The sequence below is a fragment of the Marmota marmota genome, unplaced genomic scaffold (assembly GCF_001458135.2).
Source record: "Marmota marmota marmota unplaced genomic scaffold, marMar, whole genome shotgun sequence".
NCBI classification, from domain to species: Eukaryota; Metazoa; Chordata; class Mammalia; order Rodentia; family Sciuridae; genus Marmota; species Marmota marmota.
Window position 1 is genome coordinate 45,703,605 of NW_025999977.1, and position 16,746 is coordinate 45,720,350.

The 16,746-nt window shown below is 49.8% G+C and overlaps 1 long non-coding RNA gene across 1 annotated transcript; it reads right to left on the bottom strand.

Moving 5' to 3' along the window:
- Positions 1-3,409: 3,409 nt before the first annotated feature.
- Positions 3,410-5,905, bottom strand: LOC125617243. The gene is made up of 2 exons (XR_007348173.1): positions 5,798-5,905; positions 3,410-3,538 (listed from the first exon to the last, which is right to left on the bottom strand). It is a non-coding gene; the product is annotated as an uncharacterized LOC125617243 (long non-coding RNA).
- Between the last annotated feature and the right edge of the window lie 10,841 nt (positions 5,906-16,746).

The window sequence follows — 16,746 nt, forward strand, 5'->3', positions numbered from 1 at the left end:
GAGTGACGAAGCCCTCCTTGTTCTGACCTACTTGCTGACTTTGGCTTGTCCCTGAGAGTTTTGCTCCATGCCAACAGAGCAGGGCCAGAGGTCCCACATTTATCTCCCAGCTGATATTAGATGTGCCCAGCTGCAGGACATGTTGGACTGTCCCCTGGAACATGGCTAGCCTGCCTGGGAGGGTCAGGTACCACTGCGCCCACTCTAAGTGGGCCCTAGCTACAGGTGCCTGCCAGGGTCAAGCTGGAGACGGGGCCTCTTGGGTGCCCTTGGGTCAGGGTGTGATGTGCGGCAGGGAGACTCATTCCATCAGGACCAATAGCTGTTGGGGGGGGGCCCTGCAGGGGTGGAGGGATGCTGTTCAGAGCGATCCCTAGACCATGTGGCAAGTGGATAGAGCGGCTGGGAGCAGAAACCTTGGAAATGTCTGGTCAGTTTAGGGAAGGAGCCCTTGCTACAAGGGCAAGAGCGGGCTGCAGGCCAGGGATTCAGGCACTGGTAGAAATGAGCCACAGGTGAGTGCAGTACTTGAGGCCACCAATGCTCAGAATCCTGGGTGTGGCCTCACCCGACTTTAATCTCCATGCACAGCTTGGCACTGAGCTTGGGCCAGCCCTGCCAGGGGCCCCATGGTCTCGGGTCTTGCCCTCTCGTTTATTGACAGGAGAGGCCTGCTGCTGCCAGGAAGGTGTGGAAGTGAGCCCCTGTCTGTCTGTCTGCAGTTCTGCATCTTTCCACAGAGAAAGCTAGGCCTGCCACTGGGAGAAAGGGACGTGACCCGCCACCTGAAAGTGAGCTTAAGCTGGGGTTGGGTTTCTGCTAATGTCCCTTTCCTCTTCCTGAGCCCCAAAGAGCACAATGGTGCCCTGACAAAAGTGGCATGTAGCTCCACCTCTCTGCATGAGGAAAGCTAGTTTGGACACAGGAGGACATCTTCCAGAAATACAAATAAGATTGCAGAAAACTGCTTGTCAAAAATCCTTCAATCTGGGCTGGGGATGTGGCTTAAGCGGTAGCGCGCTCGCCTGGCATGCGTGCGGCCCGGGTTCGATCCTCAGCACCACATACAAACAAAGATGTTGTGTCTGCCGAAAACTAAACAATAAACATTAAAAAATTCTCTCTCTCTCTCTCCCCCTCCCTCTCCTCTCTCTCTTTAAAAAAAAAAAAAAAAATCCTTCAATCAAAACCCAGGGCCTGTGGCAAAAAAATCTGGTCTCCTAAATGAAATTCCACCACTCCAGTCAAAATGGCAATTATCAGGAATATTAGTAACAATGAATATTGGCGAGGATGTGGGGAAAGAGGTACACTCATACTTTGCTGGTGGGACAGCAAATTGGTGCAACCACTCTAGAAAGCAGTATGGAGGTTCCTCAGAAAACTTGGAATGGAACCACCATTTGACCTAGTTATTCCACTCCTTGGAATATACCCATAGGACTTAAAATCAGTGTACTACAGTTATACACCCACATCAATGTTTATAGCAGCTCAACTCACAATAGCAAAGCTATGGAACCAACCTAGGTGCCCATCAATAGATGAATGGATAAAGAAAATGTGGTATATATACACAATGGAACATTACTCAGCCATAAAGAAGAATGAAATTATGGCATTTGCTGCTAAATGAATGGAACTGGAGATTATCATACTAAGTGAAATAAGCCACCCACAAAACCAAAGGCTGAATGTTCTATAATGTGGACGCTAACACACAATGGGGTCAGGGAATAGAAGTTCATTGTAGTTAGAAAAAGCGGAATGAAGGGAAGGGAGAGGGGATGGGATTAGGAAAGACAACAGAATGAATCGGACGTAACTTTCCTAGGTTCATATACGACCAATGAAACTCCACATCATGTTCAACCACAAGAATCGGATCCTAATTAGAATAAGTATATTCTCTGTATGTGTATTATGTCAAAATATACTCTACTGTCATGTACATCTAAATAAATTAAAAATTAAAAAATTCATCTCTTTCGTGGGGGTACAAGCAAACGTGTGTATGAGTGGAGGGTATAAACATGCTTGAGATCCGACCTGCTTGGGTCCAAATCTTAACCTCAACACCTGCCTCCTGGGGCTTGGGGTCACCTGCTGAAGGGCCTAGGAACATCTCCATGGGAGTTCCCAAGTCCACGTGTGCAGTGTGTGCACACATCCTTGCACACACATACACACAAACGTCAGGGATGAAAGGGGCAGCCTGGTTCCCCTGTTCTTCTCAGATTTTGAAAAATCACTCCAGTCACCAGCCAGCTGAACCTTATCCAGACTCATGGATGGGCACTTGGAGTAAAGTGGAGCAGGCTGAAGAGGGACTCAGGCTCTGGCTCCAAGCCCCATGCACTAGGTAACTGCCGCTCGGATGGATCTTAGGATGAGGAGGACCAGTGAGGAGGCAGAGAGGGGGTAACAGGGCTTGGACCTGGTCACTGCCAATGGAGATGGAGAGGGAAGAACAGTGTACACTTATGAAGGAGGGGGGATTATCAGAATTCCAAAATTGGCATGGGGGTATGGTGGAGAGAGGGGAGGGAGTGGAAAGTCAGGGCTGAAGGTGACCCCATGTTTGTGGCTTGGACAGCTGAGCAACAGTGGAGCTACTTGATAAGGAAGAGACGGCAGCAGTGCAGGGGAAGGGGGGAGGATGCCTGAACTTGAGGCCTTTGGGACGTGCAGATGGAGTCATCAGGGGCTATGTCCTGGCCTAGAGCCCTAGGAGAGGGCAGGGAGGCAGGGGTCTGGACTTCCTGTACTGTGTACATGTCCTGGCTCAACAGAATTCCCTGGGAAATGATCCTTGGTTCCCTGGGGAAACAAGCCCCTGCAGTTCCAAGTCCCTATGGCAAGGGGTGCTATTCCAAGCTGACATGCCACAACTCTGCACCTTTTGCAGGACAGTGTCTGCGCAGCTTGGGAAAGGCCTGTGGATATTTGACTTAGCTGAGCTGCTGTGCCTGCTTGTCTGAGATGCAGGAGGAAGGGGAGGAGCGAGGTCAGCACCACCCTCTGCATCCCAGCCGTGGGACTTCTACCTCTTTAACAGTGTGGCAGACTCTGGGCCTCTTTAACAGTGTGGCAGACTCTGCAGTCAGGGAAGAGAGGCTCATAAATGACTTTGCAAACACAGGTGGAAAGTCAATTTCTGATGGAGTGAGGAGGGAGCTAAGAAGGACCCGGCCAGGGGCCAGCAACTCCACCTGAGTGAAGTGCTGCAGAGCTAGCAGCTGGGCCCATGCAGTGGCATCTGCTCCCCTTCTGAAGGCTCCGTTAGTCCCAGCGTCCACCCTGCAATGGACAGCCTGACAGGTGCCAAGCTCCTTGTCACAGCTGGGACTAGAAAGCAGCTGTCAGAGATATGGGAGGAGCCTTCAGCCCGCCGAGGAGGCAGCCTGGATGAACTTACAACTTTTATTTCACCGGATTCCATCACTCTGACACTCCCAGGGGCAGCAGCACTTTTAACTCTGGATTTTTCATCCTAGGGATTCTTCCTTTCCTGGTTCCGGTCCTCCCTGACCCCCTTCTGGCAATGAATAACATTATGTATGTGCATTAATCACACATGTCACTGCTCGGCCAGACCTGATGCTAGGTGGCTCCAGAGGCCAGTACTTCTCTGACTTTTAATGAGCAGAATCACTTGGGGTGTGAGCCAGCAGCTCTGGGGCGGGGCCTGCACTTCTGCGTTTCCAATGAGCTCCCAGGTAATACAACCTATTGCTTCTGGGACTGCACTGTGAGAAAGGAGGGTGACCCCTATTCTCGATCTTTGGGGCCATTCCTAGTCTCCCTTGCCTGAGAAGAATAAACCTGTCCTAGCAAGGCAGTTCCACCATGTCCCAGGGACCCCCCATGGGACCTCCCTTCTTGGTTACCGAACCCAGTGAACTGCTTCCACTTGTAGGAGCTGCCCCTTGGATCTGTGGAGTGTCTGGGGCCTAGAGCAGGGCTCAGTCTGGGGCTCAGCCCTGCCCATCTCTCAGCCCCACTTGGGGCTCTGGACTGCAGAGCCTCCCCCTCCTTTACCCTGACTGGCGGCAGAGATACTCTGCAGAGCCCCTCCCTGGGTCCCAGGCCTGGTGTGTGTTCTTTCTTTGTATGGGCCTCAGTTTCCCCATCTGTAGTGTGTGGGTGACCTGAAGGCTGTCCCAGAGGATCTGGTTGGCTCCCTGAGGATGCAGTCTTTGCAGCCCCTCTTGGCATCAAGGGTTCAGGTATTTTTAGGAAGGTTGGCACCTCCTGGGCTCTTTCATTAATGTAGCTGATGAAGATCAGCATTCTTTGAAATCACAGTGGGAAGCTGAGAAGCATCCCTGGTGCTGCTGTGCGTGCACAGGGGAGGGAGGGGTCATGGGGGGAGGGGGGGAGAAGGTCAGAGGGGTGAGTGGGTGGGGGAGTTCAGGGTAGAAAAACCCAAAGTGCTTTTCCTACTGTCACAACGACTCAGCACTACTCTTCTGACACCAGATAGGCCAGATTGTTTCCCCAGGTGCCAAGTGATTCTCCTGCTGGTGTCCTCCTAATCAGACAATGCTGACACTGCCTACCTGGAGATAGTCCATTCCACAGGTTGAGGGCTCAGTCCCGCAAGACTACCCCCACTTCAGATGCCAATCACAAGCCCCAGGTTGTGACCTGTATTCCTATTCAACTGGCTATAAATTGAGGTTCATATGACCTCGGCCTATCCCAATTCAATTAATTTGTGAGTATGGCTCTCAGAATCTAGGGAAACATTTCATTTCCACTTACCATGTATTATATATTATAACGGATATTTGTAAGGATTTGGATGAAGGGCAGATGGAAGAGCTGTGTCTGGCCAAGCATGTGGGCACACTACTCATGTGGCCAGCAATCTAGAAGCTTCCGGAACCTGGTCCTTTTGGCTCTCTATGGAGGCTTCATTATGTAGGCCTAATGGTGATCAACTTGACCTTCAGCCATTCTCCCCTCTTGAGGCTGGGATGTGGCAGAAATCCCCAACCTTCTAATAGCGTCTTGGTTTTTCTGGTGATCAGGGCCCATCCTGAACCTATCTAGTGACCTACCGCCTGTCATCTCTTTAGCAGACAGAGACCTTATTATCACTTGGGAAGCTCTACAGTTTCAGGAGGTAAGTGCTGGAGCCAGGGGAGGAGACAAGATGTAGAAGTCTCTTATGACATTTTGGTGTCACAGCAGGGCTCCTGGGAGTTGTGCATTTGGGAGCGAGGGGCTTGGTGCTCAGAGCAGGATTATTTAGCAGTGACAAAGCATGACATCCTCAAAGTGGCTCTGAGTGTTCTGGAAAGGTGTGTGTGTGTGTGTGTGTGTGTGTGTGTGTGTGAGAGAGAGAGAGAGAGAGAGAGAGAGAGAGAGAGAGAGAGANTCCCTGTGGCCAGCTCTGAGCAGCAGGATGGGAAGGCCACCCTGGAGCAGGCTGGGAGTCTCCTAGGGGAGTGGGCACTTGGGAGGACCTGGAGATGTGACTGAGGACAAAGGACGAGGGACTGCTGGGCAGAAGCACAGAGGAGTGGCAAGGTGGGGCAAGTTCAGGGAGGTGGCCCAGAGGAGGCAGCTCAGGCCCAGTCCTGGAGAGATCTGGAGCGGGTGCAGGAGTGGGCTGTGCTGGCTGCTGTGTCTGAGTTCACGGCTGTCCTCTGCTCCAGCCCAAACACAACCTATCCTTGTGGGGACAGAAGAGCCCCCAAGCCCTGACTTACTCCCGATCCCACAGCACGGGCCCAGCCCTGGCTCCAGCCTCTACCTTCTCTCCTCGTCACCACTTCACACCACTTACCTCTACAGCTGCTCTCGGCCACAGTCCCCAGGGAAGTGTCAAAGTCAACAGACAGCACAGCATCCTGTTCTACCTTCCACAAGCAGCTCCACCATGGGCCCTGCAGGAGGTGCGGGGGGAAGGGGAAGGGCCGAGTCTAACTCTGGTTCTGAATCCAGCATTCTCTGCTGTGTGACCTTGGGTGAGTCCCTTCCCCTCTCAGGGCCTTAGTCTCCTCCATCAAATGAAGGGGTCTGTGTACATCACAATTTCTTTCCTGTCTGCCTCACTGTTTAACACAGGCAAGGCCTTTGAAAGGCACCAAAACGCCATTCTTGCTATGGCTGCAGAACAGAGCTCTCTGAGGCCAGCTCTTAGCAGCAGGATGGGAAGGCCACCCTGGAGCAGGCTGGGAGCTGCTTCCTCACCCCCTCGGGGACTGCACCACAGCTATCTGGTGGACACCCCAACTTCATCCCACCACCCCTGCCAATATGGCCCTTAGTTGGGGTGGTCAGCCGGTGGGCTGGGACAAGGTAGGGAGGATGGCTCCAGGTCCTGCCTCCTGCCCACCACCAGGCCCTGGCCTGGCCCCAAGCACTGGGACACTTGGCTGCTATAGGAACCACATTCCTATTTCTTTTCCTGGCCTATGCTCAGGGTTTACAGAAGCGTCCCTAAGAGTCAGCCTGGCTGTGCCAAAGTACAAAAGCTGTCAAACATCCATGGGTCTGTGGCTTCTTCCAGCCCTGGCTGTACTTGCCAGGTTGCCAGATGAAAGATAGTATAGTGTCCTGGGCAGCTGCTCCCAGTGCGAGCAGACTTAAACCCACCCCCGAGGACTCTAAGACTCAGGGTCAGGCCCCTCTCTTTCCTTCAGACAACCTCCAACACTCTCTGTAACCTCAGGAACCCATTCACAGGCTTGAAACAGCCATGGCGTTCCACTCTGGTGCAAGGGAGGCTGCACCAGCCTTCCTGGGCAGGAGAGAAAGGCTGGGAGAAGGGCAGCACCAGGCCTGGGCAGGGCCTGGGGGCAGGGGACCTGGGGACAGTGTTGTCCATTTATTTATTCATCCACATGCCCCACAAGCCCTGGGAAACACCCCAAGCAGGGTCCAGTCCTACCCTGAGCACTTAGGAGTGACAGATGCAGGGACAGTGGCTCAGCCCAGGCCTCATGGGGCTGGTGGGGGACTCAGGGACCAAACTCCAGCCTACCTGGAGGAGTAGTTTGAGTCCTAAGGCAGTAGGCTTCCAAGAGGCCCTGCAGTGAACAGGACTGTTCTGGGGGCCATAGGAGTGTCCTGTGGATGGAGGAGTCCAGCCGCCCTTTCTGGCCCCCTCCCTACTTGGACAAAGAAGTTGACTAGAGCAGCCCCAGGGCCAAGACACAGGACACGGCAACTGTCCAGCCTGCTCTGTCCTGCTGGTGGGGAGGCAGCCAACCTTAACAGGCAGCCTCAGGCATTCTGCAGACCTGCCCACCTGAGCAACGCTCCACACACTCTGCCTGTCCCAGTTTATCTTCAGACCCACCACTTCGATATGACCCCCTCCCCAGCTGCTACTCACGCAGATTCCTGGAGTGAGAAGCCTGACCCCTCCGCACTGTGGGCCTAAGTTCCAATTTCTAAAATGGCCAGTGGGCTCCCCAGCAGTGCAGTCCCTCCCTTCCCTCAAAGCCTGGAAGGCTGAGCCTGTCTCTGGAGGTCATAAGGAGTTTATCTGTCACTATAGGAGAACCAGGTCCCAAGCTGTGCGCTTCTGAAGCTGTCCCTGTGTCTTCTCCATCCCCGTCGGTTTGCCCCCTCCTTACAGGCAGGATTCAGAGCTCATCATAACCCCTCTTCATGCCACTCAGTGCCCCACACATCCCCTCCCTGAGTACTTCTGAAAAGGGACACTTGGCGGCAGGGGAATCTCTGCTGTTGGCTTCCTCTAGGGAGCTGAGACCGACAGACGGTGCCCCACTGACCCCCAAGAAGCTCAATAAGACATGGTGCAAGTGGAAGGGAAATCAGAAAACTCAGGCACAGGGAGCCAAAGAAGAGGGACGAGGGACCACTCACGGTTCAGCCCCTGGGGACCTGGTGGGCTATTGTGAGCGGCCCTGTCTTCCATTTGGCAATGTCCACCATGATCTTCCCCTGACTTTCCTGAGCCCTCACTGCCCAAAGTCCTTCACAACCATTTCCCACCCACCTCTTCTCCTTCCAGGAGCTCCCATATGTCAAAGCCATCCATCTTAAGACTGAAAGGAGAGGGAGGTGCTCTGTGGGCGGCACCTAGCTGCCTGTGGCCTCTGCCCTGCAGAGCCTGGGGTCAGGCAGCTGCAGAGCCAGGTCAGGCCCAGCTTCCCACAGAGGCTGGGACCCACTTTCCCTCCTCCAGGCTCTGCCAGCCCACTTGAGCAGGGGACTCTCCTCTTGCTTCCTAAACACTGCTCTCCCCACCCCTTCTGTGGACACCCTCTGTGGAGGCCATCAGCCTCGATCTGGGCCCAGCAGTGATCTGCGCCCCTGAGCCAGGCAGACTACACCAAGGCTCTGCTTCTGTTACAGGAAGTTATGCCCTCTTAGGCACCTGAAAACCAGTGTGGCACCCTCCTTCTTTCCAAGAAGGACCCAGAATCTTCCAGAGGGGAGTTTTCTGTTCCAGAAGGTGGTAGAAGCACAGCTTCCCCATCCCACTGAGATGCCCTTAGGAATCCACACGGAAATTCCTGTCAACATGACAAAGAGCTTCCGGGGTCAAATTGTTGACTTTCTGGAAAATGGGAGGAAGACCAGAATAGCCCCTTATCTGATTTGCTTTCCAAGGTTTTAGTTACTCGTGGCAACACAGTCTGAAAATATTAAATGAAAGACTCTACAGATAAGCAATTCCTAAGTTCTAAGTAACTTTTACAACTGTGTAATGTTATAGTAATCTACTTGATTATTAATTATTGTTGTTATCCCTAATTTAATTTATAAATTAGACCTAATCACAGGTATGTATACATAGAGGCTGGAACTACCCGTGGTTTCAGGCATCTGAAGGTCTTGGGATGTATCCCCTTGTGGATAAGCATGGGGATACTGTATACTGAACTGATAGTTGAACAGAGAAGGAAATCACAACCTAAAAGTGGCCCCGGACATTTATACACAATGGAGTATTACTCTGCATTAAAAAAATGACAAAATCATAGAATTTGCAGGGAAATGGATGGCATTAGAGCAGATTATGCTAAGTGAAGCTAGCCAATCCCTAAAAAACAAATGCCAAATGTCTTCTTTGATATAAGGAGAGTAACTAAGAACAGAGTAGGGACGAAGAGCATGAGAAGAAGATTAACATTAAACAGGGATGAGAGGTGGGAGGGAAAGGGAGAGAGAAGGGAAATTGCATGGAAATGGAAGGAGACCCTCAGGGTTATACAAAAGTACATACAAGAGGAAGTGAGGGGAAAGGGAAAAATAATACAAGGGGGAGAAATGAATGACAGTAGAGGGGGTAGAGAGAGAAGAGGGGAGGGGAGGGGAGGGGGGATAGTAGAGGATAGGAAAGGCAGCAGAACACAACAGACACTAGTATGGCAATATGTAAATCAATGGATGTGTAACTGATGTGATTCTGCAATCTGTATATGGGGTAAAAATGGGAGTTCATAACCCACTTGAATCAAAGTGTGAAATATGATATATCAAGAACTATGTAATGTTTTGAACAACCAACAATAAAAAATTAAAAAATAAATAAATAAATAAAATAAAAAAATAAAAGTGGCCCCGGAGATATCATTAGCACAGTTCCTTCATAAAGGATCAGGCCAGGGGACTCAGCCCTTATCATTCAGAATTCCAGAAAGAGAAAACCAAGAACACAAAATGAGCCCCACTGTAAGATGTGGGTCTTTGTTTAAAGAGGAACCTGAAAAATTCTTGCCATATTTCAAGCATCTAATCATAAGATCTTGGCTTCTAGATAGTACAAATGGGCAATGTTCAAGGAATGGGAATCCAATATCTGATGCCAGAGGCCAGAGGGTTCAGAGGGACAATGATCTTGAGCTTCTAATCCTAGGACTACACCAACTGTCAAGTAAATGCCCTTTCAGATAGAGATCATTTGAGGATATACTACTTGCAAAATAAAAAAGGAATCTCAGCCAGGCATGGTGGAGCACACCTGTAATCCCAGCAGCTCCAGAGACTGAGATAGGAGGATCATGAGTTCAAAGCCAGCCATAGCAGCAATTTAGTGAGGCCCTAGGCAACTCAGAGACCTTGTCTCTAATAAAATACAAATAGGGGCCCTGGATGTGGCTCAGCGGTTAAGTGCCCCTGGGTTCAGTTCCCTGAACCAAAAAAAAAAAAGAGAGAGAGAGAGAGAGAGAGAGATGAAGGAATCTCAAGAAGAGGAGGTTATGGGGTAGAAGAAACAGAGGAATTCACCCAGGGGGGTCCTGAAGGAAATCCCAGCAGGGGCTGCATAGGAACTTAGAAAGCCAATTTAGATCCCTTCAAACAATATTAAAATCCAGCGATTATAAGAATGTAGAAAAGAAGAGTGTGCTCCTTCTTGAAATGGGGAGGGGGGAGGGCAGAATAAGAGGCAGCCAGGGAAAGTAAATGAACTGGACAGGCCATTGCTGGAATATACGAGGCCAACCAAACACAGCAACCGATGGGTCTGTGCAGCCGTGGGCACGTGCAGGGTTAAATGAAAATGACAGGGGCCCAAAGCCCAGACTAAAAGCAAAATGGAGTCATTCATGCTAAGGTTCCCCATCAACAGCCTGAAACTAAGCTGTTTATCTGACCTCCTGAAATCAGGATTAGAGAGATAACAGCCAATTTTCCCCAAATAGGTCAATTTTGTTGGCATGATAATGAAGTTCCCTCTGCTTTAATCCTTACACACTCACAAAAGAAGGAACCTAAAATAACCTGATGTTCGCTCTTTGGTTATTTTCCTTGTGTTCTGTCGCTGTTCCAGCCTCACCAGGAAGGGACTTTGTTCTTCCCGGTGCTTTTCTCTGGTACTCCTGACAACAAAACCAGCCTCCTCTGCTCAACCTATTGAAACTCATTCTACTTGATGCAATGAAGTGTCAGGAGATTCTAGAATTGAAAATAAAGCCAATTAAGATCTTTAAATTATTATGCTTTTTTGTCCTTTGGCTGCAGTGAGAGAATCTCTCTAACCCCTAAGTTCATGTCTTTCTTTTCCTGCAGCTTTGGTTTAGTGACTCAGAAACACAGTTCCTTTCCTGTGGGCCTCCCCTGGACAAAGCTTATGTAACCACTGTGCTATGAAGGCTATCTTGACATCAACTAAAGACAAAGCCCAGAAGTCCGGCTTGCAAACGCTGTAGCCTCGATGATGTAAAAGAAGCCAATAAAGTAAAATATATTTGCTAATGCACTCGATCAAGTTAAAGCACCTGGTCCCGTGAAACAAGTCAGAACATAAGACTCAGATTGAGGAGCAGCAGAGGCAGAAACCGTTTTCCTCTTGCAGAGCAGGCAGTGAGGGGACACTGTGTGACGAGAATGGAACAACACACACTGAGCTCTGAGCAAAAGATGTACACTCAATCACTTGTCATGGCAGGAAGTGAATAGAAACTGTTCAGAGCTAACAAACCATGAAATAAAGGTCTAGGCGCTTCTAGAACTATCATTCTAACCACCAGCTCTGTAAATAGAAGTCGCTAAATTAGTTCCCTCTGGGTGGCAGGCCTGGGTATAATCAAGGGACTTACTTTGGACTTGATATCATTGTCTCCTCTTTGCATCTTTCTTGTGCATCTGCCTACAGTCATTTGACCATTAACACGTCATCGTGACAGATTTTAAAGCCCTACAGGGGAAGAATTGAGGGAAGGGGAAGGGCTTGGATGAGTGGACAGGAATTATGCAGATGGGGAGTGGCAAAGAGGAGAGAATTGGGGTTCCATTCTTCTCTTGTGTGGGTGTGTATGGAACTTCCTCAGGAGCAGGGGACCCATGGCATGACTCCAATGGGTCATGCAAGGTCGACACTCATAGTAGGTGCCCAAAGAATTTTCATAACTGAATAGTAAGAACTAGATAATGTCAATGTTAGGCTCCTCCTCCACCCAGAAGGAGGGAGGGAGAGTGAGAGAGAGGAGAAAGGAGGGATGGAGGGAGAGAGGGAGGAAGGCAGAAGGGGAGTAGGGAGGTAAGGAGATCACCACAGGTACCCAAGGCTTCCAGAAGACTCCCTTGGGCAGGTTGCGCCCCTCTGAGGCCCTTTGCCTTCACAGGGTCCACAGGACATATGAAGGTGCCTGATGTTACTGCCAGTCCACGAGGCAGCTCCTGTGGTCAGGGCTGGCTTCATGCATCCCTTTGGGCCTCCCAGTTAGAAGGGCTACATCTTCCATTGCCTTGTGATTCTCAATTTTGAAACAAGGGAACCCTACAGTTTTATTCTGTACTGGGCCCCACAAGTCAGACAACCTGTTCTACTTGCAGGCCTATAATTGGTGTAACAGCAACCATCTCCCATTTTAAGCCTTGGCCCCCTGCCCTGGCCCGAGGCTCACTCAGCTGATACAAAACAAGTCAAACAAAAGGCCTGTTTCCCAGCAGCTCCCAGCCTAGGACGGGAAGAAAGTCCAGAAAACCTTGGATGACTATTGTATCACAGCTCAGAGAGACAAAGGACTCTGTAGGCACAAACTAGGAGGGAACACTGTGTAGAGAACAGTTAGCTCCCCAGGCCTGTGATTGGTACTGGATGTATCTCAGGCTAAGACAGGGGACCCATGTGAGTAGAGGGTGGGTGGATGCCCCAGAAAGTAAAGTGCCAGGCTTCTGCGCAGGTCAAGAATGTGGTGCTGGGGGCTGGGGTTGTGGCTCAGCGGTAGAGCGCTTGCCCAGCACATGCAAGGCCCTGGGTTTGAACCTCAGCACCATATAAAAATAAATAAAATAAAGGTATTGTGTCCAACTATAACTAAAAAAAAAAAAAAAAGAATGTGGTGCTGGGCTAGGAGAAGGGGAATGAGGACTCCAGGGTGCAGAGCCAGGTCAGAAATTTGTGGAGATTTGTCCTAAACTCAGTGGGTTATAAGTGGAGAGAGTTGAACTCAAAGGGCAAGGTGTGTAAGGTGTGTGGAGCATGGATGGAGGTGAAAACTCAAGCTAGGTATAATCAGCTCAGGCAGGGAGGGTAAGGACCATCCCAACCCCTTTCCAAGCACTTTCTAAGCATTGGGTATGTTTGTTGGACAGTGACCCCTGTGAGTCAATATACATGTTTCCGTGCAGAGATGTGCTCACATGCTATATGAGTGCAAGCTGGGGGAGTGTGTCAGACTGTTGGGATGCATGACTGTGAACCCAAGTGTTAGCAGACAATTGTCCACAGATCTCTTGAATTTCTGCACATCTTGCAAAGTGAGGTGCTTACTGTACTTTTTTCTGGACTATCTTTTCAGGGATGTTGTATAATGAACAGTCTCGGTAAATACCATCAGTGTCTTGCTCCTGAGTGAAAGGCGGGCATGTTTCCAGCTTATTATAAACATAGGTATCCTAAGCTCAGAGTTTTTCCCCTACAGGATAACTGAGGTATCACCTAATCTTTTGGACATCACCCTGTGGAAATTAGTGCTCAGAGATCTGGCACTAAAATTCTCATTACTGTTATTGCTGTGAATACTAAACTGTCCTTCATCTCTGACCCAGGAATCTCATGTCCTTTACCAGTGTCCTTTAAACCAAGTCAGGGAATTTGCTGGCTTGTGCATAGGGGAGAATCTCGGGCCATTCACAATTCTCAATAACGTGTTTCTAGATATTTGCGTTTCAGTGAATCTGGCTTTGACCACTTTCGTTTGTATGTGTGAGGATTAGGGGTTTTGGTATCTGGGGAAAAGAGTGTTTCAGAGTTTATACATATTGGGAAACCAGCCCTTGGATAGTCTGTGTCTATGCCAGAAAATGATGAGCTTGTATTTAACGTGGGGATGAACCAACTCTTCTCATTGAAAGACAGGGAGAAGAAATATGGAGAGCTAGATGTCTCTCCTCCAGCTGAGGTTTATGGGGACCCTGGGGTGTTCTATTGCATTTAGGAGCACTGAATTTGAATTGGAATGACTGTGACCATAGGGAGAGGCCCATAGAGGGGCTGGTAAGGGGCTCTGCTTTGTAAGATAAGCCTTCTTCCCCATCCTGTCTTAAACTCACTGACTTCTACAACATTCCAAAATCTATCAATGCTCAACTGATCCTAGAGCAATTCGGCCATACTCTGAGACATAACCCCTGGTTCCAGTCTTTATAACCTACTTTGGGTGTTTCTGTTCTAGGAGCTAAGCCTGAAAACCACTCCTCTGTGGTAACTGTTGTCCCTTTCCAGATAAGAGAATCGGATGGTGTAACAGAGGTCCACGTTATGCTTTGAATATAACCCTTGCTGCTCAGCCATTCAACTTATTTTTAAAATGGACATTCTTTCTCTTCCTCTCTCCCTGCTCCTCCCTCTCCTTAATCTCAGGGAAAACAAGATTACCTTTCTTTCCCCTCTTAGTGCAGAGTTATCTGTCTGAGCACACACCCACTATAGGAACAAAATGATCCAGACTTTGGGGATGGTATCAGAAGATCTCAGAAATGACTATCTCCTAAATTAACAAGTAAATTACAACTCCAGAGAACTCGTGGAATGTAGCCTTTGAGTCACCCTCTGTTCCTGCTGATGGGCAGAATCACAGCCTTTGGGACAGGAGTCCCCTGTGTTTCTCCTTTGTTAGCAAAGCACTAAACCTTCTTTTTCCTTTTCCATTTTCTCAAAACTTTGTCCTCATTAATGAATTGGCATCAGGGACAAGGACCAAGGTTTCGGCAACAGTGGGGGCATTTGTAAATTCACTATCTCATCGTGGGGTTACAGCAGGAACCGACACCCACCCTTGAGGGACACTGTACTGGCTGCTGTTCCCAGTGGTTTGCTGGTTGGGAAGAAGCCACACCTGAATAGCACCTGCTCTAAGCATGTGCTCTCTGTGCCACCTGCTTTGCCTTTTCTGACTCTTCCAAGTGATGCCAGTGGGCGATGCCATTTCCCCATTTGAGAGGAGAGGGCTGAGAACCAGTGGAGTTTGGCCATTCAAAAGCAGAGTCCAGCAAGGCTTTGGGCCAAGGAGGTGGTGAGGAGAGATGAGACAGGACCTGAGAGGAGCACCCTGGTTGTCAGAGGTGGCTGGCAGTGCCACAGAGACAACCACAAAGGCACCGATGGCTTACTAGAGGAGTGCAAGCACAGGGAAAGGGGGACAGAGGAGGAGGGCGGTGAGCGTTTGAGAGGCTGCTGGCTGGAGTCCTGCTATGGTTTGGATGAGTGACCCCCAGAGGCCCCCGTGTTAAAGGCTTTGTCACTAGGGTGGCATTCTTGGGGATGGTGAGACTTTGAGGGAGGGGGGTATGGTCATTGGAGGTGTGCTTTTGAAGGGGATGTGAAATTGAGTCTTATCTCTTTGCTAAGACTCATGGTTCATGATGTAGCAACTTGCTCCACCATATGCTCCTGCCATGATGTGGCACTTCTGCCAGAGGACCAAAGAATGGAACTGCCTAATCTTGGTCTGGAACCTCCAGAACAATGAGCCAGTGTAAGCCTTTTTTCTTTATAAGTTAGTTGACTCGTGTATTTCATTATAGTAATATGAAGCTGACTAATGCAAGTCCAAAACCTGGCAGTAGATGGAGGCCCAAGAATACATTTAGGTCCCTGTGTACCAACCCAAGGCTAGAAGCCAACTACTCACATCCCATAGCCATACACTGCTCCCCCCACCCCCCTGAAGTTTGTGGATGGGCCCATCCCAGCAGGCCAGCCCAAGATCAAGCTGAGAATGTCTCCCAGGCAAACAATGGCCTCCTTGCCTCCTCTGGCCTCTCCCAACCCCTCTTATTAGCATTCAGGCAGCTCCCCACACCATTCATCCCAGGCCACACAGGAGCTGAGATTTGATCTAGTCTGGCTGAGCCGCATTAAAATCAATTAAAAATGAGAGATAAGCCTCTTTTTTCCCATTGAAAAATTCACAGGAGTAAGAGAAAGACACACAGCCCCATCAATCACCCACCCCTCTGCTTTCCTGGGCTGCTTTTTCCAGACAGCTGCTGGGGGAGCCAGCTGAGAGGAAAGGACTTCTTGCAAAGGGGTTGTGGCCAGAAGCCCCCAGGCTGGATCCCAGCTGCCAACAGGATGTGCCTGCTGTCCTTGCTCTCCTGTGATCAGCCGACAGACAGCACAGGTGGTAGCAGGGAGCATCTAGAGGGAAGTCCAGGAACCTGTCCCTTGAGTTGTCTCCAAAGGCCTGATACCAGATCCCTTTCCCCTGCTGGACCCAGAAAATGTAGGCTTCAGGGAAACCACATATTTCAGGCTTATCTTTGCTTCCCATGAAAAGCTGGGCAGAATTAGATTCCCTTGCTCCTCCTTGGAGAACTTCTACTTCTGTACCGTGAAGCTGCATTTACTGATGTTTCCAAGCAAAATGTGCATGTGTGTGTGTGTGTGTGTGTGTGTGTGTGTGTGTGTGTGTGAGAGAGAGAGAGAGAGAGAGAGAGAGAGAGAGAGAGAGAGAGATGCACTGGGACATGCACCCACACAGAGCTTGCACATTAAGTAGCTATTGAGTAAACACTAGTCAAATGAATGGGAAAATATGGCTAAAGTGCATGTGCCACTCCCTTGCCATCATCCACCAAGCAGGCAGCATTTGGTACAGTTTAGGTAGTTTTGATCTCAACCATTATCAATTTAACTTCTTTGTTTTTTCAACCAGTGGACAAGTCTTTGGTAAATCTCTTACTGTGCTGAGAAAATGTTCATTCATATGGGGGTACCTAGCCCCCCACCCCCACCCCCCACCCCCGTCACACCCTGGATGGCACATTTCCTGGAGCAGGTGGGCTTGACCTATAACAGTGAGTGTC